Source organism: Canis aureus, chromosome 7 (assembly GCF_053574225.1).
Source record: "Canis aureus isolate CA01 chromosome 7, VMU_Caureus_v.1.0, whole genome shotgun sequence".
In the NCBI taxonomy this organism is placed as follows: Eukaryota; Metazoa; Chordata; class Mammalia; order Carnivora; family Canidae; genus Canis; species Canis aureus.
Window position 1 is genome coordinate 68489157 of NC_135617.1, and position 26242 is coordinate 68515398.

At 39.3% G+C, this 26242-nt stretch overlaps 1 protein-coding gene across 9 annotated transcripts in view; it reads right to left on the reverse strand.

Moving 5' to 3' along the window:
• Positions 1-26242, reverse strand: part of ANKS1A (ankyrin repeat and sterile alpha motif domain containing 1A) — a 178684-nt gene that overhangs the window by 114741 nt on the left and 37701 nt on the right. The window contains exon 1 of one of the 9 annotated variants that reach the window (XM_077904348.1): positions 10651-10709. The exons of the other annotated variants lie outside the window; for them this stretch is intronic. The gene's annotated coding sequence lies outside the window, so the exon portion shown is untranslated. Of the gene's footprint in view, positions 1-10650; positions 10710-26242 lie in introns of those variants that run through there. 9 annotated transcript variants of the gene reach the window in all.

The window sequence follows — 26242 nt, forward strand, 5'->3', positions numbered from 1 at the left end:
GAGGGGTAAGAGGTTCTGAGCAGTTTTCCATACAGTTTCATGAAGTCATTAAGGTCTAAATAGCAGTTTTTCTGCCAAAGGCCTTTGCTGTTTTCCTCTTTCAGTTATCCTAGCAAAGGCATATTTCTCTCTGAACTTGAAGTGGGGCTGGCAGTTTTTCAACATAATGAAACATTATCCAAAGCCAGTCTAATTTTAAAAAGACTTCATCTTACTCAAATTTGACACATCCTCACTAAAATGCCTTCTACATACTTAACTATTAAGGTTTAAACGAAGAGGTAACAAGGAGCCCCTGAAATCATCCCCAATGTCAAAGAAGCTTGTGATCTTTGGAAAAAGACACAGCTCACCAACATGAAGCAATTAGACACATAACTCCAGAAACAGTGCAACCTCCCCTAAAATCAAGTTAAGGGTGAAAAACTGAACATGTATTTTATTTCTGCTCACTCCTGAACCCCATTAAAATGCAAGTAAAAACCAACAAGGGACAGGAGAAAGAGAACAGTGAACATAAAATGTCAACATTTTTTGGAAAATGAAAAGTATAGAAGTTAGCAGAACTGAGAAAGTGAATCCCCGTGGCCATAAAAGGGGATGCCTTTTTTGCCTTCACACATACATAGCCTGGGAAGGCTCAGGGATTAGAGATACCAGGTGGTACATGAAGCCAGGGGTAAGGAGCAGTTAAAAACAAGAACTTGATACAAATTCTGTTTATATGGAGGTGTTAGAGCATTACATCTCTGGTTACATCTAGGGCAGCCAGTAGATGGTTACTCCCTGTATCCAGGCAGGAGAAGGTAGATCTGTTCTGTGAAGAAATTGAACTAGATGAGCTCCAGAGGTGGGGACATCAGGAACAGCAGAAGGCAGAGAAGCACGGTACTGAAAACAGAAACCCTAAAAGGAAGTCTATATCCTGAAGGATGTGATCTCAGCTCTGCTCCCAGAATGCTGGCAGCCCCACTCCCATCCCCAAACAGAAACTTGGAAGAGTCTTTCCTGCAGAAGCCAAAGGACTCCATGGAAAAATTCAACAGATCCTGACTTTGGGGGATTCCCCATCAAAGCAGGTGGGTTCCTGCCCAATCACTCTATATGATATAAAACCTATCCTTGTCAAGTTCTTCCCACCTCTATACAGACCATGCAATTGGTTCTTTAGTGACTTGCTCTTAAATGAAAATGACAACCAAAGACATTTGAGGAGGGTGTTTAACATGAAATTAAACAGCACAAAACAGAATAAAGGGACTCAAAGGAATAGAAATCAGAAAACCAAATAAAATCTCAACCCAAAACAATAGCAGCAACAACAAACTATTATCACACAAAAACAGGACCAGAAAAAAACTGCAATAATCAGTGCAAAGTTTTTGGCAACTAAAAAAGGACAGCAGAAATAAAGAGCTAGAAGATACATCTGAGTAAGTCTCACAAAAAGTGTAACCAAAGAAAAAGATGGGAAATACAAGAGAAAAGATAAGCAGATTATAAGACCAAGAGTTCCAGAGAGAAGAGAAAAGCAGAAAGGAGAATATTATCAAAGACAAAACTTGAGAGATTCTCCTAGAACTGAAGGATACGAACTTCCAGTTGAGAGTCCATCCTATGCTCAGTACAATGAATAATTTTTAAAAAGACCCATCCCCAAGGAACACTGTGAAATTTCTGAATACATTTCAGAAGTCATGGAATAAAGAGAATACATTTTCCAGGAATAAAAAACAGTTGGCACACAAAGGATCGAGTGGCATCAGAATTTTCAATAGTATCTCTGGAAGCCATAAGACAAAAGAGTGATGATTTCAAAATTCAAGAGGTGAAATGATTTCCAACCTAGAATTCTATAGCAGACAAATTATCAGACAAGTATGAGAAGAGAATAAAGTTATTTTTAGACATGCCGGGTCTCAAATTTTACCTCCCACACACCTTTTATCAGGAAGCAACTCGAGGATATGCTTTACCAAATAAATGAGCAAACCAAGAAAGGGGAAAACAGACATCCAGGAAATGGGGCAAAAAAAAAAGGCAAAGGGGATCAGCCATGCAGCAAGCCTCAAGCGTGGCTAAAGGACGCAGGGCTCCAGAGGCCTGCCTGTAGGAGAAAAAGAAACTGATAAGATCTACAGATATGTCTGCCCGGGATGTGGAAAATAGCATTTAAGGATTTAAAAAATATGGTTGTAGTTTGGGAATTAAGAATGAGCTGGGCATAGGAAACTAGAAGACTGACAAGATAGGTAGTTAGTGGACTGTATAGGAAAAAAAAATCAGATTGTAGTATGCTAATTGGGCCAGCAGGTGAATAATATTAACAGCCATTATAATATCAACATAAACATTAGTTACTGCTATAACTAAAAATTGTGAACTATCTGATGGGTGAAGAGGCAGTGGATTAACACAGTGCAAAAAGGCTAAAACCTCTTCACAACAAAGACTGACAGAGGATGCCTAAAAGTTAAAAATCCAGAAACAACAGCAATAAGCATAATAATCCAAAATATGGATGATACAGCTACAGAGGGCTATGAGCTGGAAATGGTTACCGGAAAGGAACTCAGGTGTGTGTAAATGGCCTTCTGGTAAAAACGTCAGAAACAATTCTGACACTACATGACAGATTGGATAAGCCCTAATAAACTATGAAATGTATAATTCTGGTAACTGTGGCTTTTTGTGGCCATGTGTTTTATGTTTTGAGCACAATGAGAGGCAGTGACCTTGAAGGCTTTATTCCCTCATGAGGGAGAAACACCAGCAGAAAGGCAATGCTTCCTTTTAACTTCCCAGCTGACATGACTGACACCCTCTACCTTGGAAGGATGGCCTCCTTGGTCCACAAAGCCAGCAAAGAGTGCTCCTTTGCCTTCTGCCAAGAACAACGGTGTTCAGAAGAGACACACTGGTTACGCCCAGTGTTGCTCTCTATGGCATTCTATTCGGGGCCCTTCTGCTTCTAGACCACATACACACACATGTCAGCAAGTTGCATTATGGCAGGGAGACAGTCCTTGGACATTCACTGCAAGAATGGCTACTTTCTGAGGTAAGCCTAGCACTGCCTCCAATGTCTACAGCAGGGGGCCAGAATCTGAGCTGGCAGCATGAGGGGGTGCACAATGAAACTGCTGTCTCACTGTGGACTTGGACATGACACCTAGGAGGTATGCTGCCATGAAGCGAACGCCACTAAAGGAGTTCTCTGCTGTTACTATAATGTATTCAGAAGGATTGATGTATAAATGAAATTTTTCCAAGCCATAGCTCCCCCATGGTTTACACTATTACTTTGGGGCCCTTATCTTTTATTTGATTCAATTTACCTTGACATGGCTTCTTAACACTGTTTCTGTTCCATAGCTGCAAGAAAAGTTAGTACTAAACTGCATGAAAATGACCTCTAGAGTTCAAAATTCTGATTCGAACTGGCGAATCAGTCAATGCGTTCAGTCCCTGAGCAAGACAAACAGCTGTCACACTGTATGCTCTATGACAGCAGGGACTGTGCCTGTCTCGTGCCACCTTCCCAAGCAGCAACTACATAGTATCTGGAGCCCAGAAGGAAGAAAGAGAAATGCCATTGTGCTTTTCTAGGTACCTTGCAGTAAATAAGACCAAGTCCCTGCTCTAAAGAACTTCAGAGACACAGAAACAAAAAGTATAATGCAATGTGATTTGTGTTATAAAAGAACTGTGCGGGGGATCCCTGGGTGGCTCAGGGGTTTGGCGCCTGCCTTTGGCCCAGGGCGTGATCCTGGAGTCCCCGGATTGGATCGAGTCCCACGTTGGGCTCCCGGCATGGAGCCTGCTTCTCCCTCCTCCTGTGTCTCTGCCTCTCTCTGTGTCTATCATAAAAAAAATAAATAAATAAATCTTCTAAAAAAAAAATAAATAAAGAACTGTGCAAACGCTAAGGGAAGAAGGCTGGGATGAATGGCATTCCATTAGCAAGAAAAGGGATGAGCAGGATTTGCAGACAGCAGGGAGAATGTGTGATCACACTGCAGCCAAGGTGATCTTGTAAAAGCAGACACTTCATGGTTTTCTGCATTCTTCCACTCAGGGTCTCCTGTCCTAGAAGGCCAGGCTCCTTTGTCCCTCCTCTTCAACTCCCCATTCCAACTGACCTCTTTAATTCCTATCCAGCTTGAGCAAAGCTCTCCTCCTCAGGGAACTCCTTTCTTTTCTTCCCAGGCCAGGCAAGACTGGCTCTTCATGAGCTACTTATAGAGCTTCTTTTACTTTGCCCTTATTACTCCAATTTCAGTTTGTGGAGTTCTGTATTTGTCACTATTTGACTGTCTTTCTCACTAGAATACAAACAACTATGCTTACCACTATATACTCACTGCCAAGAAAGCAGTGCACCTGCCACACGCTGCAAGCTCAAAGATTAAGAGAAATCTACATCTAATGGCATGAGGGGGGACTAGCTACTCAAAGAAAAGTATGGTAATTTTTAGATTATAGAGACTATAAGAACTCAAATATCTTCTGTCAAGTTCCTTCTTTCCTTTCTTAAATATTTTATTTATTAGAGAGAGAGAGAGAGAGAGAGAGACTGAGCAGGGAGGGAGAGGAAAAGCAGACTCTGAGCAGGGAGCCTGATGTGGGGGCTTGGCCCCATGACCCTGAGATCACGACCTGAGCCAAAGGCAGACACCTAACCGACTGAGCCACCTAGGCGCCCCTGCCAAGTGATTTCTTAGGTAAAAAAATACTGCACAGGGCAGCCCGGGTAACTCAGTGGTTTAGCGCCGCTTTCGGCCCAGGGTGTGATCCTGGAGACCCGGGGTCGAGTCCCACATTGGGGTCCCTCCCTGCATGGAGCCTGTTTCTCCCTCTGTCTCTGTGTTTGTGTGTGTCTCTCATGAATAAATAAATGAAATCTTAAAAAAAAAAATACTGCACAAATTTTACTACATATGCATGCAGATTCATTCCACCCTAAGATAACATGTTACCTAGAAAGAAAAAGCACTATTTCTTCTCTTGTTTAGTGAAAATGTGTGTGTGTGTGTGTCTGTGTGTGTGTCTGTGTGTGTGTCTGAATAAGTGCTTATTAGAATGATTTGCTCCCTGGCTTGTCAAAGTCCAGGGGCTTCACTGGGCTGAGGTGGGAAGGTAGGGTACCTTAATCAGTCACATTTGAGGACAAAGATGCCTTGCCTTAGAGAAATCATAAATCTTGACTTATATCTGTTGTCCCAGAATAATTATTAACAGCATCCTGACCTGGACAATAAATTATATGGTCACTTTACTCCATCCAGACTTTGAGACCCATTTCTTTAATTTTGACTCTAAAAGGCCTAGAAACAACAGCAAACATTAAATGTTTACCTTGACCCAAGTAGACTTTAATTAAGCGGATTAAATAACTATTTACTTTTCACCAGAACTCTAAAAGGGAGTCCTAGGAAACTGACAAGTTGAGAGGTAAATAACTTAACCGGGGGTATAGAGCTAGAATGGGTGACACTGGGTTTAACTCCAAAATCTTAACCACTGTGCTATATGCAACTTCTTGAAATATGCTCTCCCCACTATTTTTCTCATTCATGAATAAGATGACTCCCCCATAGCTCATACTCTCTTATTTCTGCCCTGCTTCACATTCCCTACTCCTCATTCATTCTGTCTTGCTCCTTTTCTTTCTCACCAGGGTCATAGGAAACTAATAAAAAGGGCTGAGAGAGAAAGGCACTACGTTCTAGGTAGAAAATAAGTCCCAGAGGGCAAGGAGTAGAGGCAGTTAACTGAAAGACTCTTAATAACATTTTCAGAAATCCAATTAGTGACAAACTTCATTACTTAAGGTAACTATTGAAAGTATCAACAGTATAAAGATACAAATTGACTGAATTCATTTAATCTAAAGGTATTTAAGATGACTACCGTTGTTTTAAGGAAATTAAAATGACAAAAATTTCAATATATGGAAGTTAATACCTGCAAAAGGGATGAACACCTCAAATGAAATTTATTATGAGATTCCAGGTCCTACATACACCATGTTCCTAAGGGCCCAAGCACCACAGACAAAAATAGTATTATGGATGTGGCTAACATGAAATCTTAATGTCAAAGATCTCAATTTTATTCACACATGCAACTGACCCATATGTGTAAAGCCTAGACTTCAAACAGATTAAGCTGCAAAATCTCTAGTAAATAACCTAACCCCTATGTACAGTAGAGATGTCACTTGCCCTCTCCCTAACCTGAGAGGGTTATTTTTATGGAATAAATGGGAGAATGTGGGTGAAAAACCCTGTAAACTGGTTATTTTTATGGAATAAATGAGAGAATGTGCATGAAAAAACCTGAAAAAAATATAAGGGCTTGACTCAGGATCTAAAGTGAGGCAAGGCATTCTAAAGAATGAGAACAGTCAGTATATACGTGCTGACACGAGAAAACATGCAAGATATATGATGTGGGAAATGCACCTGCATAACAGTATATAGAGTATGATCTCATTTCTGTTGGAATGGTGTATTTTTCTAATCCTTTGCTTATATATGGAAGGCTATGTACCAAACAGTTTAGACTGATGAGTTCTGGGGAGTGAGTCATGCATTACTTATGTAATAGAACACACAAATATATACACAGACGTACACACACACATACACAAACTGATAAAGACTCACTTCTCTCCTTGACCAAACTTTAGTCAGGTTCCTCTGAGTATTCTTTTCAACTAGGCCTTGACTTTGGTCCTCATCCTGTCTTTGGACTGCTGAGGTAAGTTTTAGCAAGAATCCTGTTAAGTTCAACAAGAGCTTTCCCCACCCTATCTGATACAGTTTCTCATCCCCCACCTTTGCGGTTTAAGTCCTTGGCCTGCCTTTGGCAAGAATCCAGTTAGGTCAGTTTAGCAAGAATCCCCCTACCCTGCTGCTTCCTCTTAGGAATGTTTCATCCCCTGACCCTTTACCCTCCCTGCTCCTTGGCTATAAATCCCTACTTGTCCTTGTTATATTCAGAAGGGAGCCTCATCTTTTTTCACTTGCAGTGGTCTTCAACAAACTCTTCCTTACTGTTTTATCAATAGTGAGACAATTTTTAACCCCTCCCCAAATACACGCCTACCTTTTCTTTTTTCTTTTTTTTCTTTTTTTAAGTGAAGCCAGATCTATTTCAGGGACACAAATTCTGTTTATGAGATTCTTAAGAGTTCTTTTAAGAAGGAGTATGGAGAAAATTGATTTCTGGACTTGGCCTCCTTTTTAAAAAAACCTCTTGTGGTGTTTGATTTTTCCAGCCTCTGGCGGATGAAAATCAATTATTCCCATTTGCTTCTGAATGGAGCTCTTCAATTACAGAGGCTAAGAACAAGCTTGCCCAAAAGAGGGCAGTACCAGTCCCCAGGGGAAGGGAACAAATGAGTCAGTGATTTCAAAGGCTAGTGGACTTTAGGGGATGTTGTAGGAATTGTACATAATGGCTCTTTACCTCTAGTTTAAGTGACAGTGAGGTTAGGGGAGGTGAGTGAGTCAACAGGGGGTTACCGAATCCCAGATATTCCACATCCTAAAACTGTTCACAAATTTGTCCCTTCCTCTCCACTTCCAAAATTGCTATCTTACTCCTGAAATAATCTCCAAAATGATCTTGATTGCCTTAAGTCTCTCTCTCTCAACAAAAAATAAAAAACACTTTTGGGGTGCCTGGGTGGCTCAGTCGGTTAAACGTCTGCCTTCGGCTCAGGTCATTGGGCTCCCTGTTCAGCGGAGAGTCTGCTTCTTCCCCTCCCATTCTCCTTGCTTGTGCACACTCTCTCTCTTTGTCAAATAAATAAATAAAATCTTAAAAAAAAATTTTTTTTCTACAATGTTGTCACTATTAACTTTCTAAAATACGTACACAATCAGATATTCCTCCCAAAGAGCTTTTGATGGCTCTCTCTTGCCTATGGGGAAAGCTTCGTAGTCTGCCATGCAATAAGGATCTTCCCAAGCCCTTCCCAGTTACCCAGTCACCTGACTCTACCACCTTCCACACTCTTGTACACATCCTGGACACCAGCTACGTGTCACCTGTCTTTATGCTTGCTATTCTGACTCATCCTATTTTAAACTCTGTGAAATCTCAAACATCCTTCAAAGCCCCAGTGAAATGTCATCCCACTTTTCAGACTGAATTAACTTCACCCACAGCTTTTCTTTATAGTCCTCTATTCAAAACCTTCCAATACTCTGTTTTATTTGCTTACAACAAACCTGTCTCCTTCATCAGAGTATGAACTCCTCAAGGGCAGGGGCCTTGTTTTTATTCCTCTCTCAATCTCCAGTGCCTAAAACCATCTTGCCCAAAACTTTTAATTTAGAGACGGGAAAACTGCGGAAAAGAAAACAGCCAGTAAAAAAAAAAAAAAGAAAAGAAAAGAAAAGAAAAGAAAACAGCCAGTAAATAGCTGAACTAGACTGAAAATGGAAGCCGCCTATCTTCCTGTGAAATGTTCTTTTTACTATTCCACCTGCGAGGAGAAACCTTCCTTCCTTCCTCATATGACATTTGTCCTGAGCTCTCTCCTTCCATCACCTTCCCTGCCTTCCTTCCCTTACTTCTTCTCTTCATGAAGTGACCAAGAGGTTTGAACATTCAGTCCAGCACACAATTAAACACTCTCATTGTTAAGGCTCAGAGTCATTCTGCGAATGGGTAAATCCCAGTGTGAGGAATGGTCTGGTACTGTAAGGCCAGGTGAAAGGAAAGGAGGTGAGGTGAAGTCCATGAGGTTTGCAGATGAAGCCAGAGCACTCTGAGGGGGCTAAGGGGCAGCAAGTAATCTCTCGGCTGTGGCTAACTGTGCCCCCCCACCCCACCCCCGGCATCTGGTCCATGACCAAGACTTCTTATTCAAGTGCCACCATCTACTCTGAACCAAGAGACTCAGGATATAAGTAACTATCTCCTTCTCAGAATCACTTTACTAGTAACCCCCTCCCTGCTTTCATTCTACATAGCCAAAGTAACTTCCCCCAAGCAGATGGTTTCATATCTAAAAATCACACTCTGTTCTTAAAGAAAACAAGGCAATTATTTCTGAAAATACATACTTAACAGGTTATACAGATGAATTTTGCTGTGTTAAGCTTTTCTGATTAAACTTATTTTTAGAGGGCAGCCCGGGTGGCTCAGCGGTTTAGCGCTGCCTTCAGCCCAGGGCGTGATCCTAGAGACCAGGGATTGAGTCCCACGTCGGGCTCCCTGCGTGGAGCCTGCTTCTCCTTCTGCCTGTGTCTCTGCCTCTCTCTCTCTCCTCTCTGTGTATTCTCATAAATAAATAAATAAAATCTTTTAAAAAATAAAAATAAAAAATAAACTAATTTTTAGGGACACCTGGGTGGCTCAGTGGTTGAGCGTCTGCCTTTGGCCCAGGGCGTGATCCTGGATCCCGGAATTGAGTCCGCATCGGGCTCCCTGCGTGAAGCCTGCTTCTCCCTCTGCCCGTGTCTCTGCCTCTCTCTCTCTCTATCTCTGTCTCTCACTAATAAATGAATAAAATCTTAAAAAAAAAAAACCCCAAAAAACTAATTTTTAAAGTCATTTCTCCCTAACTTAGTAAGTGCTGTAGCCACCTAGTTGCAATTTCCATTAGTGCAAACAGCTAAACAAGGCACATTACTTTGGAAAATTAAAAACAAAACAAAACAAAACAACAACAGAACTTTTGGCTTTAACTAAGTCCACTCACTTTTTTGTCTCTATTTGTACTATGTTTCAATCTAGTTTAATCCCAGAGCCTGTCTCAGGAACTCTGCTGCGATCTGCATTTAATCAGCCTCCCAAATCTGTGCTATTTGCCCAATTCCTTTCCTACCTTTCCCCAAAAGCACCCATTACCCTGTCCTTGGAGTCTGGCCAAAAATCAGCACTCACACTGGATGACTAGGAACCATGGCAAAACACCTGACAGAAAAAGCAAGGCCATGCTGTGTCCAGTATCTACCAAATCAGAAATAAGAGACTTGACCATAAAGGCTGGAAAATAGTTTCCCAAACTGGATGGCTTTCCCACAAACAACTTTTTCTTTCTCAAATTTTAAATGTACAAGTCAAGAGGCAGCCATTTACAAAAACCAAAAACTCTCTATGGGAAGAAATACAGCTTCACATATCAATGAATAAGAGGAAAGCCCTTATCACTTCCCAAAGACCTAGAGTATGAAGAAACCCAGAGAATCTTTTTTTTTTTAACCCAGAGAATCTTTAATGAGTCTAAGATGTGTTTTAGAAATACAATAGCTGCAAACAGAGTCTACTAGGTATATATTAGACACTTTATGTTAGCTCTATTTTTCATTCTAAACAGTAAAATAAGAACTTGCGCGCTACAAGTTTTAACATGCTCAGAGAAGCGATTAGTACATAAAACTAAAGACAGGTGAAGTCACTTGCCCAGTGATACATAGCTAGCATAGGGAGCCAGCAAGCAAAGTTGTTCTCCCTGACCCACCATTCTGTTAATAATGAAAGCCTTAGTCTTATTAATGAAAGTCCTTAAAAAGTTCTAATGATATCTCTGTATTAGATCTTCATACTTATGCCTTTGTGCACACACAAATACAGCGATTACTGGCAAAAATTTAGAGACTGACTCAAAGTCAAGATTATGCCTCTTACCTATAACATGAACCAAAAATCCCGTCCTTCCAACTGGTTCTTTGAAAAGATTGATATAATTAATAAATGTCTAGCCAGGCTAATCAAGGAAAAAAAAGAGAAGACACAATTACTAACATCAAAAATGAAAGAGGAGTCATTATTACTGATCCCATGGACTTTAATAGGATAATAAAAGATTATAAACAACTCTATATCCACAAATTTCATAATTTACATGAAACAGACAAATTTGGGGGGCACCTGAGTGTCTCAGTTAGTTAAGTGTCTGACTCTTGATTTTGGCTCCAGTCATGATCTCAGGATCCTGGGATAGAGCCCCATGTAGGGGGGAGGGGTCCATGCTCAGCGGGTAGTCTGCTTGAGATCCTCTCCCTTTCCCTGTGCCCTTTCCCCCTTGCTTGTGAATGCTCTCTCAAATCAATCAATCAATCTTTAAAAGGAGAGGGGGTACCTGGGTGGCTCAGTCAATTAAGTATCTGCCTTCAGCTCAGGTCATGATCGATCTCAGGGTCCTGGGATTGAGCCCCGCATCGCGTTGGGCTCCCTGCTCAGCAAAAAGTCTACTTCTCTATCTCCTTCTGCCCCTCACCCAGCTTATGTGCTCTCTCTCTCTCAAATAAATAAATACAATCTTTAAAAAGAAAAAAAGGAAATAGATGAATTCTTACCAAAATTCACACAAGAAATAGATCATCTGAATGGTCTTATATCTAGTTTAAAAACTGACATAAAAATTAATAACCTTACAAAACACAAGGCACCATGCCCAGATGGTTTCACTAATTAATTTTACCAAACATTTAAAGAAATGATACCAATTCTCTGCAATCTCTTCCAGAAAAGCAAAGCAAAGGGAAGACCTCCTAACTCATTTGAAGAGGCCAGCACTACCTTAATACCAAAACCAGACAAAGATATTACAAGAAAAGAAAATTACAGACCACTTTCTCTCATGACATAGATGCAAATATCTTCAAAAAAAGACTAGTAAATCAAACATAACAATACATGAATAGAATTATATGCCATGACTGAGTGGAATTTATTCCAGGTATACAAGAGTGGTTCAACATTTGAGAATCAATTAATGTAACCTATCATATCAACAAGGTAAAGAAGAGAAATCATATGTTCATATCAAGATATGCAGAAAAAGCATCTGACAAAAACCCAACACCCCCTCATGATAAAAATTCTCAGAAAATTAGGAATAAAGAAGAGCCTCCACATTTGATTAAGAATAAATATACCTGTAGCTAATATCATACTTAATGATGAGAAACTAGATGCTTTCCCCTAAGATCAAGAACAAAACAAGGATGTCCCCCCTTCATCACTCCTACTCAGTGTCCTAGCTAATGCAGTAAGAAAAGGAAAAACAAAGGGGTGGCTCAGATGGTTGAACATTCGACTCTTGATCTCAGCTCAGGTCTTGATCTCAGGGTCGTGAGTTAGGGTGAAGCCTACTTAAAAAAAGGAAATAAAAAGTATTCCAATTGAGGGGTGCTTGGCTGGCTCAGTCAGAGAAGTGTGCAACTCTTGATCTTAGGGTCATGAGTTTGAGCCCCATATTGGGATAGAGATTATTTTTTTAAAAAATTTTTAAGTATTCAGATTGGGAAAGAAATAAAACATAACATGCAAAATCCTGAAGAATCAAAAAATAATCCTCCTAAAACTCAGTAATTATAGTAAGGGTGCAGGACACAAACTATACAAAAGTCAATTGCTTTCCTAGATACTAGTAATGAACCACTGAAGTTGACATTAAAAACATAACACCACTTACAATAATTAGCACTGCAAAATGAAATACTTTAGTATGAATCTAACAAAATATGAACAAGATCTATATGAGGAAAATGATAAAACTCTGATGAAAGAAATCAAAGATCTAAATAGAGAGGCATTCCATGTTCATGAATAGGAAGATTCAATATTAGTAAGATATCAATTCTTACCAAACTGATCTATAGATTCAACAATCCCAATCAAAATCTCAGCAAGTTATTTTGTGGATATCAATAAACTGATTCTAAAGTTTTAATGGAAAGGCAAAAGACAGAATAGCTAACACAACTTTGAAGGAGAAGAACAAGTTGGAGGACTGACAGTATCTGACTTCAAGACTTACTGAAACTGCAATTATCAAGACTGTTTGGTATTGGCAGAAACAAAAACAAACAAAAACAACACTACCACCAAACAGACAAAAGATCAATAGAACACAGAGCCCAAAAATAGTCACAGAAATATATGAATCTTTGACAAAGGAACGAAAGTAATTCAATGGAGAAAGGATAGCCTTTAAAACAAATGGTGTTGTAACAACTAGACATCCATATGCAAAAAATGAATTTAGACATAGACCTTATATCTCTTACAAAATGAACATAAAATGGATCATAGACCTAAATGTAAAATGCAAAACTATAAAATTCTAGAAGATAATAGGAGAAAATCTAGATGAGCTTGGACTCTATGGATACAGCATCAGAAACATGAGCCATGAAGGGAAATATTAATAAGCTGGACTTCATTGAAATAAAAAAAGTCTGCTCATTGAAAAAGACTGTTAGGAGAATGAAAAGACAAGACACAGACTGGGAGAAAAACACATATCTGATAAAGGACATGTATCCAATACATACAAATAACTCTTAAAATTCAGCAATAAGAAAACAAACAATGCAACTTAAAAACAGGCAAAAGATCTGAACAGACACCTTGCCAAAGAAGACATATGGGTGGTAACAAAGCATATGAAAAGATACTCAACATCACATGTTGAATTAGGGAATTAGGGAACTGCAAATTAAACTACAATTAAATAAAATCAGAAACATAACACAAAATATTGGTGAAGATGTGAAGCAACAAGATTCTCATTCATTGCCTGTGGGAATGCGAAGTGATCGGGAATGCGAACAATCACTTTGAAAGTTAAGTTTGGCAATTTCTTACAAAACTATAGACTTACCATATGATCTAGTAATTGCACTTGAAGTACTCAAATGAGCTGAAAATGTATGTCCATAAAAACTTGCAAATGAATGTTTATACCAGCTTTATTCATAATTGCCAAAACTTGGAAGCAACCAAGATGTCCTTCAGTAGGTGAATGGATAAACTTTGCTACACCCAGGAAATGGAATATTATTCTGCTAAAAGGAAATGAGCTATCAAGCCTAAAAGACATAGAGGAAACTTAAATGTGCATTACTAAGTGAAAGAAGCCAGTCTGGAAAGGCAACATATAGTCTAATAACTACAGTTGACCCTTGAACATACAGATTTGAAATGAGCAGGTCCACTTATACATGGATTTTTAAAAAATAAATACAGTACAATAATACAAATATATTTTCTCTTATGATTTTCTTAACTCTGGCTTACTTTATTGTAGTAATACAGTATACAGTACAAACAATATACAAAATATGTGTTAATCAAGTGTTTATGTTGTTAGAAAGGCTTTTGGCCTACTGTGAGAGATTAGTATAGGTTTGGGGGGAGGCAAAGGTTATATGCAGATTTTTGACTGTTAGTACCCCTAACCCCCATGTTATTCAATGGTTAACTGTATATGACATTCCAGTAGAGGCAAAACAATTAAAGACAGTAAAAGATCAGAGGTTGCCTGGGACTCAGGGGGGTGTGGAGGATAAGTAAATAGATGAAACACAGGTTATTTTTAGGTCAGTGAAATTATCTTGTATGATTATTGTAATGATGGGTATATACATTATGCATTTGTCAAAACTGTGCAACACAGAGTGAACCCTAGTAGAGTAGTTAATAATGGCATATCAATATTGGTTCATCAATTATAACAAGCGTATCACACAGTCAGAATGCTAATACCATGCATATAGCATGTTAATAATAAACTGTGGGGGTGAGGGAGTGGAAGGGGTATATAGGAATCTGTCCTTTGAGCAATTTTTTCTATAAATTTAAAAATTAAGTCTACTGAAAAAATCCCACAGTCCCTAAAAAATGAACACTAATGCCAGAAATAGCAATGTATAGTCCAAAACCTGGGAAGACAAAAATCAGCATCAGAATGAAACGGGGCATAAGCCAACAAGGGTGACACAATTTAAACACAAGCCAAGATGCTAACTTCCCACCCCTGCCTGCAATCTTCAGTTCTCAACTGAGGGATGAGTCTAAGAGAAGTGGGTGCGATTACACAAAATTGAAATATTATGGAGATAAAAGAAACTGTAGAGATCACCCATTCAGTCACTCTTTAGATTGGGAGCATGAAACCTAAATGTTTAAACTGTCTTAGCTCTGAGAAGCCAACAGATCACATCTCTTTCAAGCTACTAATCTTAAATCTAGACCATATAAACCCAAGAGTACTTGAGCTCTGGCACTTATGATGACTGTTCACAGCACATCTCCAATTACTCTGTCATGTACTGCTAAGTCACCAGTTATTCTAGAAAGAGCTGGTAAAGCAGAGAAATTTACCCTTGGAATCAGATTCCTCGAAGAAATGAAATGACCATGGTTGTGACCTAGTACTTGAAAGACACCCAAATATTTTAATTGCAGAATGGCATGAGAAATTCCACCTGGCCACTAAGACATCTCCCCAAAGGACTCTGAAAGAAAATTAGACATAATAAACTCCAAAAATTGAAAGCAGTCATAGTGCTAAAACCTCTCTGTATGCAAACTCCTCAAGGTTACAACTAGGACAATGTTCCTTAGATCCAATACTTTGTAGACTGATGATATTATTAACCCCTAATAAGGTATCACTTCTTTTCTCTCTCTCCTTCTTTTTTTTCTTAATAAAGGTATAACTTCTAACCACCAACAACTACACTGAGAACAGCTCCCAAAGTGTCGGATCTCAATTCAATTTCCTGACTCCTACACTGTGTGCTCAGCCCTATTTCCAGCCTAAGTCAGACCACGCCCCTCTCAGGTATCCTAGCCCAGGTCACACACTGCTGCTTGGTGACATCTCTGAAATGTCTTTAAAAAAGAGCAGCTGTTCATTTTAAGGACTGACTAAAGTGATACTAAGAATGTCAGGAGTGGGGATCCCTGGGTGGCGCAGCGGTTTGGCGCCTGCCTTTGGCCCAGGGCGCGATCCTGGAGACCCGGGATCGAATCCCACGTCGGGCTCCCAGTGCATGGGGCCTGCTTCTCCCTCTGCCTATGTCTCTGCCTCTCTCTCTCTCTGTGTGTGACTATCATAAATAAAAATTAAAAAAAAAAAATTAAATTAAATTAAAAAAAAAGAATGTCAGGAGTGTTGAACATCAAATCTGATGTATCTATTAACATATTAAAGAAGAAAAATCATATGTTCCTTTCATTAGATACAAAATATTTGTTGACTCAATACTCATTGGTGATTTAAAAAAATCCTTCAATTAACTAATGTCAATGTGTTAAGTAAAGAAACCCAACCTGCAAATTATGTATCATTATCAAAACAAAAATGGAATATATTTGTAAAGCATAGGAAAAAAATTTAAAATATATATATTCATAGAACTGAAAAAACTGAAGGAATAAAGAGACACTATAGATTTTTATACTGCAAATTATGTATCATTATCAAAACAAAAATGGAATATATTTGTAAAGCATAGGAAAAAAATTTAAAATATATATATTCATAGAACTGAAAAAACTGAAGGAATAAAGAGACATTATAGATTTTTATACTGACTTTTCCCATCATGAAGATGCATTATCTTAATAATTTTAAAATTATATTGTTTTAGAAAAGTTAGGATTAGTAGCATTCCTAATCTTGGCTCAATTTTATATCAAATGTATAGAAAAGACTGTCTACTAAGAATAATCAGAAAAGAGTATTTCTCAGTTATATAGACTGATACAATGTAAATCATCTCTCATTTCCATTTTTCCTCCAAATCCTCATCCTCATCGTGTATGTCACATACAGACTCCCATAGGTACCTCAAGGATAAAGGTCATACCAAGTGTATTGCCCCGAAGGCTCTGCACATTGATCAAATACATTTCTCAAGAGAAACAATGTGAAACAGCACATTCCAGACTTCTTGGATCCATCTTCAGGTCAGTGAACTATATCGGTCAGCTCAGGGTGCTCAGTGAGATAAGGAATGTATAATTAATCTTTTCAGTATCTTCTAAATTTATGGGCAGTTGTTTTCCAGAGCTCCCTTTGTGGAATCTCAACTTTAGAGACACAAAGTGCTCATTAGATGGTGCAAAATGCACTCTGTTCTTAATCCACATAACCTCTTATCTTAGGACTATTCTTGGCTCAAAAGATAAGTGAATAGTCCCTGCGAAGTCAAATCTGGAAATGAGAGCATTAGTGGCCATCTAAACAGGATCAAGTTGACTAAAACTCATTATGCTTGTACCACAGCACTTCCTTTAAAGTCTAGTCAAGCAGCTTCAGCCACCGCCCACAAGTGCTGGGAGCAGCAGTCACGTTTCTTAGATGAGCAAGACATGAAAAGGGCAGAGAAACAGAAAATACTCCTGACTGTTCAAGCTTGCTGTGGTTGACTTTTGTACTGTCATATACTTTGCAGATATTTCTTTGAAGCAGAATGAGGAAGCCATTAACAAACACTATTCAAATAAATGCAAAGCATTTATTGTCCTTAGCATATTCTTTTTATTTTTTTAAAGATTTTATTTATTTATTCATGAGAGACACACACACAGAGAGAGAGAGAGAGAGAAAGAGAGGCAGAGACACAGGCAGAGGGAGAAGCAGGCTCCGTGCAGGAAGCCCGACATGGGACTCAATCCCAGGTCTCCAGGATCACGCCCTGGACCAAAGGCGGCACTAAACCACTGAGCCATCCGGGCTGCCTTATTCTTTTTACTTCTGATTGCTTGAAAGCAAATAGCAAAAGGCAACTAAATCCTTACTTCACCATTGTGCCTATCATAATATTGCTAAGGCAAACTGGACTAATTTGTGATAACAATATTTAACAAATGCATACTGCAACCTAGATGTCCTCTCAAGCAACAAGATCTGCAAGCAAATTCCACAAATCTGATGAAACATACAGGATCAAATTAAGTGAGTTTGTTGAGAACACTTGTGAACTCAGTTCAGTGAAGCTGTGAAAGAGACTTGTATTCTCAGTCTGCAGGAAGCATGTTTTCTGATCTGTCCCATCCCAAGAAGTAAAGAGCCTGCCCTTCAGGGAATGGCTCCTGTGACACTTCTGCTAGTGATTAGTCTGTAAGCCTGTTGTCCACTTCAGATGTTAAAATGAGTGCGCTCATTTGGCTGCAGCTCAAGGCCACAACTGTCAAACACTTTTATTGGTAATAAAAGTGGTATATCTAGCTCCCCCTGTTTGTGTTCTCTCTCACTGGCTCACTCTCTCTTTCAAATAAATAAAATCTTTTAGAAAGGAAGGAAAGGAAAAGAAAAAAAGAAAGAAAGTTCAATGACAAAGGAACATGTCCATGATATATATATATATGACCAAATATATAATATATATAATATATATTATATGATTATATTATAAAAGTTATATATATATATATATATATATATATATTATATATAAAAGAGCAAATTCTAGAAGAGTACAGGCTACAAAACAACTGACTTATTTTAGGCCCTGGGACTTTGTCCTTTTTTTTTTTTTTAAGACTTTTATTTATTTATTCATGAGAGACACAGGCAGAGGGAGAAGCAGGCTCCATGTAGGGAGCCTGACATGGGACCCAATCCTGGGTCTCCAGGATTACGCCCTGCCCCGAAGGTGGTGCTAAACCCAGGTTGCCCCCTAGCACCTTGTCCTAATTTAGTTTCCCCACGATGAACACTATAAAGATTTTTGCCAGGTTAATTTTCCTAAAGCCAGAGTCTAATCATTCCTAAGCTACTCTAAAACCTTCAGTGGCACCCCTCAGACTTCAAAATGAGGCCAAAATGACTCAGTGAAAGATTGGTTACTTGTGTGGTCCAGCCACAACTTATACTTCCCATTCTTACTTTCTTTTTCACTGCTTCATATCCCCATTGATTCAGCAAAATATCGCCTTTCTCCAAATATACACTGCCTCTTCCCTTTCAATGCTTTCCTCATCTACCTCTCTCCCTATGATGCATACTTCTTGGATGCACACTACAGAGTAGGGCGTGCTGAGCACTTGAAAACAAGTTCCTAAAGCTCCCTTCCCAGTTGCTGGGGACAGGATAACTCCATCACCACTTCACGGGGGAGTTATTTTATTTTTAAAGATTTATTTATTTATTCATGAGAGACACACAGAGAGAGGTAGAGACATAGACAGAGGGAGAAGCAGGCTCCTCACAGGTAGCCTCATGCAAGACTCGATCCTAGGACCCCGGGATCAAGACCTGAGCTGAAGGCAGATGCTTAACCACTGAGCCACCCAGGTGACCCAAGTTATTTATTTTAAATAAGTAACTTGCACCTTTTTTCTTTCATGGTTCTTCTTACACAGTTGGTGGTGGCCAGAGATCTACAGGAGGTATCGATGACACTTTTTTTTTTTTTTAGATTTTATTTATGTATGAGAGAGAGAGAGAGAGAGAGAGGCAGAGACAGGCAGACGCAGAAGCAGGCTCCATGCAGGGAGCCTGACATGAGACTCGATCCGGGTCTCCAGGATCACGCCCCGGGCTGAAGGCAGCGCTGAACCGCTGAGCCACCGGGGTTGCCCTCGATCACACTTTTAATATTAAAATGTTAATGTGGGCAGCCCCTGTGGAGCAGCGGTTTAGCGCCGCCTGCAGCCTGGGGTGTGATCCTGGATGCCCAGGATCCAGTCCCACGTCAGCCTCCCTACACGGAGCCTGCTTCTCCCTCTGCCTGTGTCTCTGCCTCCCTCTCTCTCTCTCTCTCTGTCTCTATAAATAAAAAAAAAAATAAATAAATAAAATAAAATAAAATAAAATAAAATAAAATAAATAAAATAAATAAAATAAAAAAATAAAATAAAAAATAAAATAAAAAATAAAATAAAATAAAATAAAATAAAATAAAATATTAATGTGTATTTTATCCAGTGGGGCTTTTAACAACATATATTAAAGAGTTTTATGCCTCCATGATTTAGTTTTAACACAGCAGATGTCAAAAACCCCAGGAATGAGGATACCAACTTATTACTGTAAGCATTTTCCTTTCACCAATTCAAGTACAAACAATAAAGTCCAACAATGTCAGAAAGTCCCAGCTCCACATTTAATCTTGGCAGTTTTTAATGCAAACACTAGGTAGTCTTACTTCGGATTCAGAAGATGGGCATTAAAAAATGTAAATCAGTCCATCCCCATGCATGAAAACAGGGTCAGATCTCCCAAGCATATTGAAAGGACAAAACTCAAAAAGATTTTCTTATATTAGAGTGAATGTAAATGGCCTAACATGGCCACTGCTCTAAGGGAGATAAAAACATGCGACAGAAGAAACCTGAGCAGCCTGCTCTTTGAATTAACTGGAAAAAGTGAGCCACAGCAGTCTTAATAAATTGGGAAGGAAGAAAGAGGGAACAAGTTTAAGAGAAGCGGGGTAACGGAAAGGGAGGAGAGTAGGGCAAGATTGTTTTAGCTGAGATGTAGATACTTTTTTTTCTTTAAATACCTTAGCCAAAAGAAACAGGTTTCACATGTGTAAGAGCAAGGAAGCTTGGTTCAGAGCCAACTTGTCATGAAGCCCAGTTTCCAACACTCACTAAGCGGCAAAATTGCAAGATTTTTTTTCTTCTTGTGTTAAGTCCCAAGGGAAGGAGCACAGGGAAGACCCCTGAGCTATACCCACATGCAAATGAAAACATGGACAATAACTAGACAGGGTCCTTGAATAAGGCCAAAATAATTTAAAGCTAACCAAGCTCTAGGCAAGCTCCAAAGACTTCGGTGAATAGAAGCCCATTTCACCTAGTGTTGTAAGTATCCTGGGAACTAAGATGAGAGTTTCCTTTCTCATCAACTTTCTTAAAAATGCTTCAATTTTAAGGAGAGCAAAAGAAAAAACAAAGCTTTCAATCTACCAACATACACAGTTATTTGGTTGGTTCTTCCATTCTTCTCCCTTTCTCCAGCTCATTCCTCCAGATATCACAGTATACCAGTCTAGAGCCACACTTTCTGGAATAACAAGCCATAAAATATCAGCTATTGACTGCCTTTTTTTTTTAAACCCACAATATCCTCAAATGAAAACAATGTTTGATTGCATTAATTTCCATCTAATTCATTAGTATTTTTCAAAGCCATTAGCCCTGAAAACGCTTTTGGAAGATGTCAGTCAAAGCCACAAGGAGGTGGGAAGAAATCAGGCATGGTATGCTATCAAAGGAAGTCAAATGTTTGAAGGAAGGGCAGTTGCTTCCAGAAAACTTAAAGTTTTTCCATGTATAAACACAAAACAAAACAAAAAAACAAAAAAAACCCACAAAACAACCTTCTTCCCATCACTCCATGCATGACCCTTCGGCCACCCTGCATTTAAAATCTTTTCAAGCTTCCACTTCTAATATTGACTTCAAAAAATCCATTTAACCAGTGATATTTAGTCTACCAAAGTAGTGCTGGAATGATCAGTGACACAAATTTAAATTCCACACTGCCAAAAAAAACTTTAAAAAAGGACTCACTCTTCTCACTCAACAATAAAAATAAAAATAACTAATCAGATGTGGCCAAAGGATTTTAAAAGACAGCTCTCCAAAAAAGATATACAAATGGCTAATAAGCACATGAAAAGTTGCTCAATATCATTAGCTATGAGGGAAAAGCAAATAAAAAATCACTTTATGCCCACTAGGATAGCTAAAATAAAATGTACAATAACAAATGCTAGCAAGGATAAGAAAAAACGGGCACCCTCAAACACTGATGGGACTGCAAAAACGGTGCCGTCATTTTGGAAAACAATTTATCAGGTCCTGAAAAAGGTAAAGAGAGTTACCATAGAACTCAGCAACTCACTCCAAGAGAAATGAAAGCCTATGCCCACACAAAATTTGTACATTAATGTTCAAAGTAGCATTATTCATAATGACCAAAACATGGACACAATCTAAATTTTCATCAGCTGAATGGATAAGTAAATCTGGCATCCCCATACAATGAAGTATTACTTGGCAATTTAATAAAATGAAGTACCGATACTTGCTATAATGTAGACGAACCCGGAAAACATTACGCTAAGACTCCAGGCACAATCCAGACTGTCATGGATCACTTTTTCCGCTTATTTCACACACCAGGTTGCTTGAGTTTCTTCATTCATTCATTTATAGATTTTATTTATTTGAGAGAGAGAGTGCATGGGGGCGGGGAGGGGTGGAACAGAGGGAGAGGGAACAGCAGACTCCCTGCTGAACAGGGAGCCCAATGACATAGGACTCCATCCTAGGGCCCTGGGATCATGACCTGAGCCGAAGGCAGACGCTTAACCAACAGAGCCACCCAGGTACCCCCAGGTTTCTTCTTTTATCTGTTTTTATCTTCCATTTGTATGAAATGTCCAGAATTGGCAAATCCATAGAAAAAGAAAGATAGTAGTTACCTGGGGAGATTGGAGGAAATGGGGAGTGAATTCCAATGTGTATGGGAGTTTCTTTTTGGGAATGATAAAAAATGTTCTAAAATTAAGACTATGTGATGAGGCACCTGAGTGGCTTAGTCGGTTAAGCATCTGCCTTAGGCTCAGGTTATGATCTCAGGTCCTGGAATTAAGCCCTGCATTGGGCTCTCTGCTCAGTGAGGGGGCTGCTTCTCCCTCTGTCTGCTCATGCTCTCTCTCTCCATCTAAATAAATAAAATCTTTAAGAAAAATAAAAATAAATAAGACTATGGTGATATCTGTTCAAGGCTGTGGCTATACTATAAACTACTAAACTGTATACTCTAAGTAGGTGAATTTTATAGCATGTGAAATATACCTCAATAAGCTTTAAGAAAAAGCACCACCACCACACACCATTTGGTCGATATGACCAAGTTAAAGGACAAGAATAACACACACATTATGGCCTATGAACCTGTATCTGTCTTGTCTCTAATACAAGCAGAAAGCTGCTAAGAATCAGAAGCTTTGGAGCTAGAAGGGACCCTAGGAAGCATCCAAACCAACTCCCTTATATTATATATGAAAAAAGCATGGTCAAAAGGGGAGAAATGACTCTAAGGCAGAGTTGAGGCTAGAACTGAAGGCCTAATTCCATTCCAGATCCTCAGTTTCTCTCTGTTATCTTAAACTGTGTCAGAACTACCCACAGTCATCCAACTGGCTGCTGGAAGCCTCAGCCTATAACAGTTCACCTCATCTCTTCTCCAGAAGCTATTGATTGTTTTAGGGTAACACACTCTTCTGCAATATATGTTTATTAAACTTTGAATACAGACTCAAATACAGTCAATGTTCCAAGCCTCTGATCTAAAGGGTATGCATACAGATTCTTCAGTTAGAAAGTAATACATAAAACGAAGGAAAAGATAAAGATAAGTGTACATTATCTGAAAGTGTGAGAATAGTAAAATGTTGAGTCATCATTCAACACTACCTATTCTGCATAGTGGCTATTACCATGGAATTGCAGAAATAAATACAGGTGGTTCTCCTACAGTCTCTATTTTACAAACACAACAGATTCACTCATAAAAATATATTATTGTGAAAAAGAGATCTTACAGAAAAAAAAAACTTTGATTATTAATCTTCTATTTTTTGCTTCTTACACAACCATTTCTCTACCCGTTAGCTCTTTGGAAGTGTCCAGAACATAAAGGGGTATTATTTGTCATACATTCATCTGAGTGTGGATTTTCCCAGGCTTGCATGTAGACTATAAGAGACTTTCCTAAATGAAGGAAAAAGAACTCAGCAAATTGGCTTCATCCTCAACCTAGACTGGTTGGAAGAAAAGGTACAGCAGTTCCCTCCTTCAACCATTTTAAGTCATCCAGGTTTTTATAAGATTTAAATACTTCTTAAGACTTGGTAGCTCCATGAAATAATGTCATTTGTAAGGAGCAAAAAAAGCAGAAAGGGAGGGGATACAGATTCTTTTTACAAAGATAAAACATGTTTCTGAAAAATCTCAAAGCTAAGAAAGCATGAAGGTCCAAGCCTTTATTTGAGATAAGCATAAAACCGTCCCCTATACCAAAGTACTAAGGAAGAAGGGTCACTTCTCATGGGTAGCTTACCAACTAGGAAGGGGACTTGGCTACATCTGTGGTAGCTATCAGGGTATGAAGCAAATGATACTTCTTAGAAGACATAACATTCCTAAGTTTGCAAAATTGCTGTTAATTTCCATGACAGGAAATTGTGCAAAGGCAGAGAAACTGGCTTCATTAGAGACGAGCAGAAGAACAGGGAAGAAGGCCAAAAGAAGGGGGAAAGACAATTAGGGCCTGCCACAGTCATCTTCATCAACCCTAATGGAATTCTGTGCAGTAAACATTGACATCCCTATTTTATAGGAATCTGGGATTTAAAAGAATTCAACAGCTTGCCCGAGTCACACAGAGAATATGTGGTAAGGCTGGAGTATGAATCCTGTTTTGCTGGGCTCTGCAGCTTGCGCTTGTATTGCCTCCAGGACCATCCACTTACTTTCCTTCTCACAGAAACTTCTCTCTCCATTCCTTTCCTAAGCTTTACCTACTTCAGTTGTTGGCCTTCCAAACACAGCCTTGGAGAGATTAACCTACCACCCCTCCTCCCTTGCTAAGTCCTCCCCCTAAAAGTAATGAAAAATGAGTAATCATCCAGATATCTATCCTAGTAGAGGTAGTTTTGTTCTTTACCATTGTCATTGGAGTATTTAGCCATCTGCCAGTTTGCTTAAAATTTTTTCTTCATTTTTTTTATGCTTTTGAAATATTTTCTCTCTCTCTTTACTATAAAGATTGTATTGGTTAACCATTACTTTCATTATTTTAAAGAGGTGTTTTGTTTTGTTTGTCTTGTTCTTTGAGAAAGAGTGTACGCATGTGATGAGGGGTGGGAAGAGTTAGAATGAGAGAATCTTAAGCAGGCTTCATGCTGAGTGCAGAGCCCAATGTGGCAATCGATCTACGATCTATCCTGAGATCGTGACCCAAGCTGAAATCAAAAGTTAGACACTTAACTGACTGAGCCACCACGCACCCCAAAAAGTTTTTTTAATTGAAGTATAGATACCATACAATGCTACATTTGTTTCAGGTATATAACCATTACTTTTAGTTATGAGACCCAGAGACCTAAAAAGTCTCTATTAGGCCTCACTTTTACCTTTTTCCCATATAATTCTGGTTTACTCTCTGTGTTGCTGTTGTAGGACTTCTGAAATCCATGAAAGAGATTTTTCTTTTTTAGTTATCTGTCATTGATATCTCTCTCTCCCTCTCTATACAAAGATCTCTTATGAGGAGAGTACAGTTGTTACCCTATTTTACAGATGAGGAAACTGAGGCACAGCATGGTGAAGCCCCTTGTCCAGAGTTACACACCTAGTACCGTGGCTAGGGTTTGAATCCTGTGGGCTCAAGACCCCGCAACTGCTAAATTCTAGGCACTTTACAAAAACTGTCTTACATCTTCATGACCAGTCTTATCTTTGTTACATAGACTTAGAAGCTGAGGCTAAAAGAGGTTAAGAGACCTGCCCAAGGTTACATAGTGAATAAGGGAGCACAGCTAGTCTTCACAGCAGGTCTATAGGACTCAAAAAAGCACCCATTCCCTCTTACATTATATGTGACATTCCTAAAACAAATTCCTCTAAAAGAGGAAAGAGAAAATGCCACCTTAAAAACGATGGCCCCAGCTAACCGATGAGAGCCCAGGAGACAAGGTAACGAAGAACAGAGACCCAAGAGCTAGCCTGCCAGGATTTGAACCCCAGCCACAGTACTAGATGTGCAACTGTGGGCAAGGTGCTCGGCCATGCTGTGCCTCAGTTTCCTCATCTATAAAATAGGGTAGCAACTGTATCCTCCTCAAATGGGATTGTTGTGAAGATTCAATGAGCCAGTACCTGGAAAATATTAGAACAGTGTCTGACACAAAGCAGGGAAGGAAAAAAACAGAAAACAAAGACAAACCAAAAATCTGTTCAAAAAAGAATCACTGAAACAAAGCAAATATGGAGAAGGTCCTTAGCCCAATCCCCCCTGCTGGGATAATGCCTTTATTTGGGCTTTTGGGCTATAGCCCTGGCCTGGGGGAGGCCAGGGCCCTTCCTTATCAGAAGACTGCAGTGTCATCTCTGTGACAGAGTGCTCCTGACAGAGTGATTCCAAGCATGAAAATCTGAGACCTTTCAGACAATCCTGTGGTGCCTGGGGCTCTGCAAGTCTGCTCCCCTTCTTCCACTATGTTTCTTCCTTTGCAATCTCAAAAGCAATCATATCACCATTGGTGCCTTATCATGGTAACCGAGTTTTTTTTATAGATATTTGAAACAGCAGAAGTCTGTGGTTTGTGAAAACAGGGAAGGGGAGATAGTATCTCCAACCTCTATCAAGGTTCAGAGGCTCCCTCAGGGAAAACAGGGCTGTGGCCCAAATACCACCCAATTCTCTGAGAAGCCTGTGCTCAAGAGTATCTGGGGG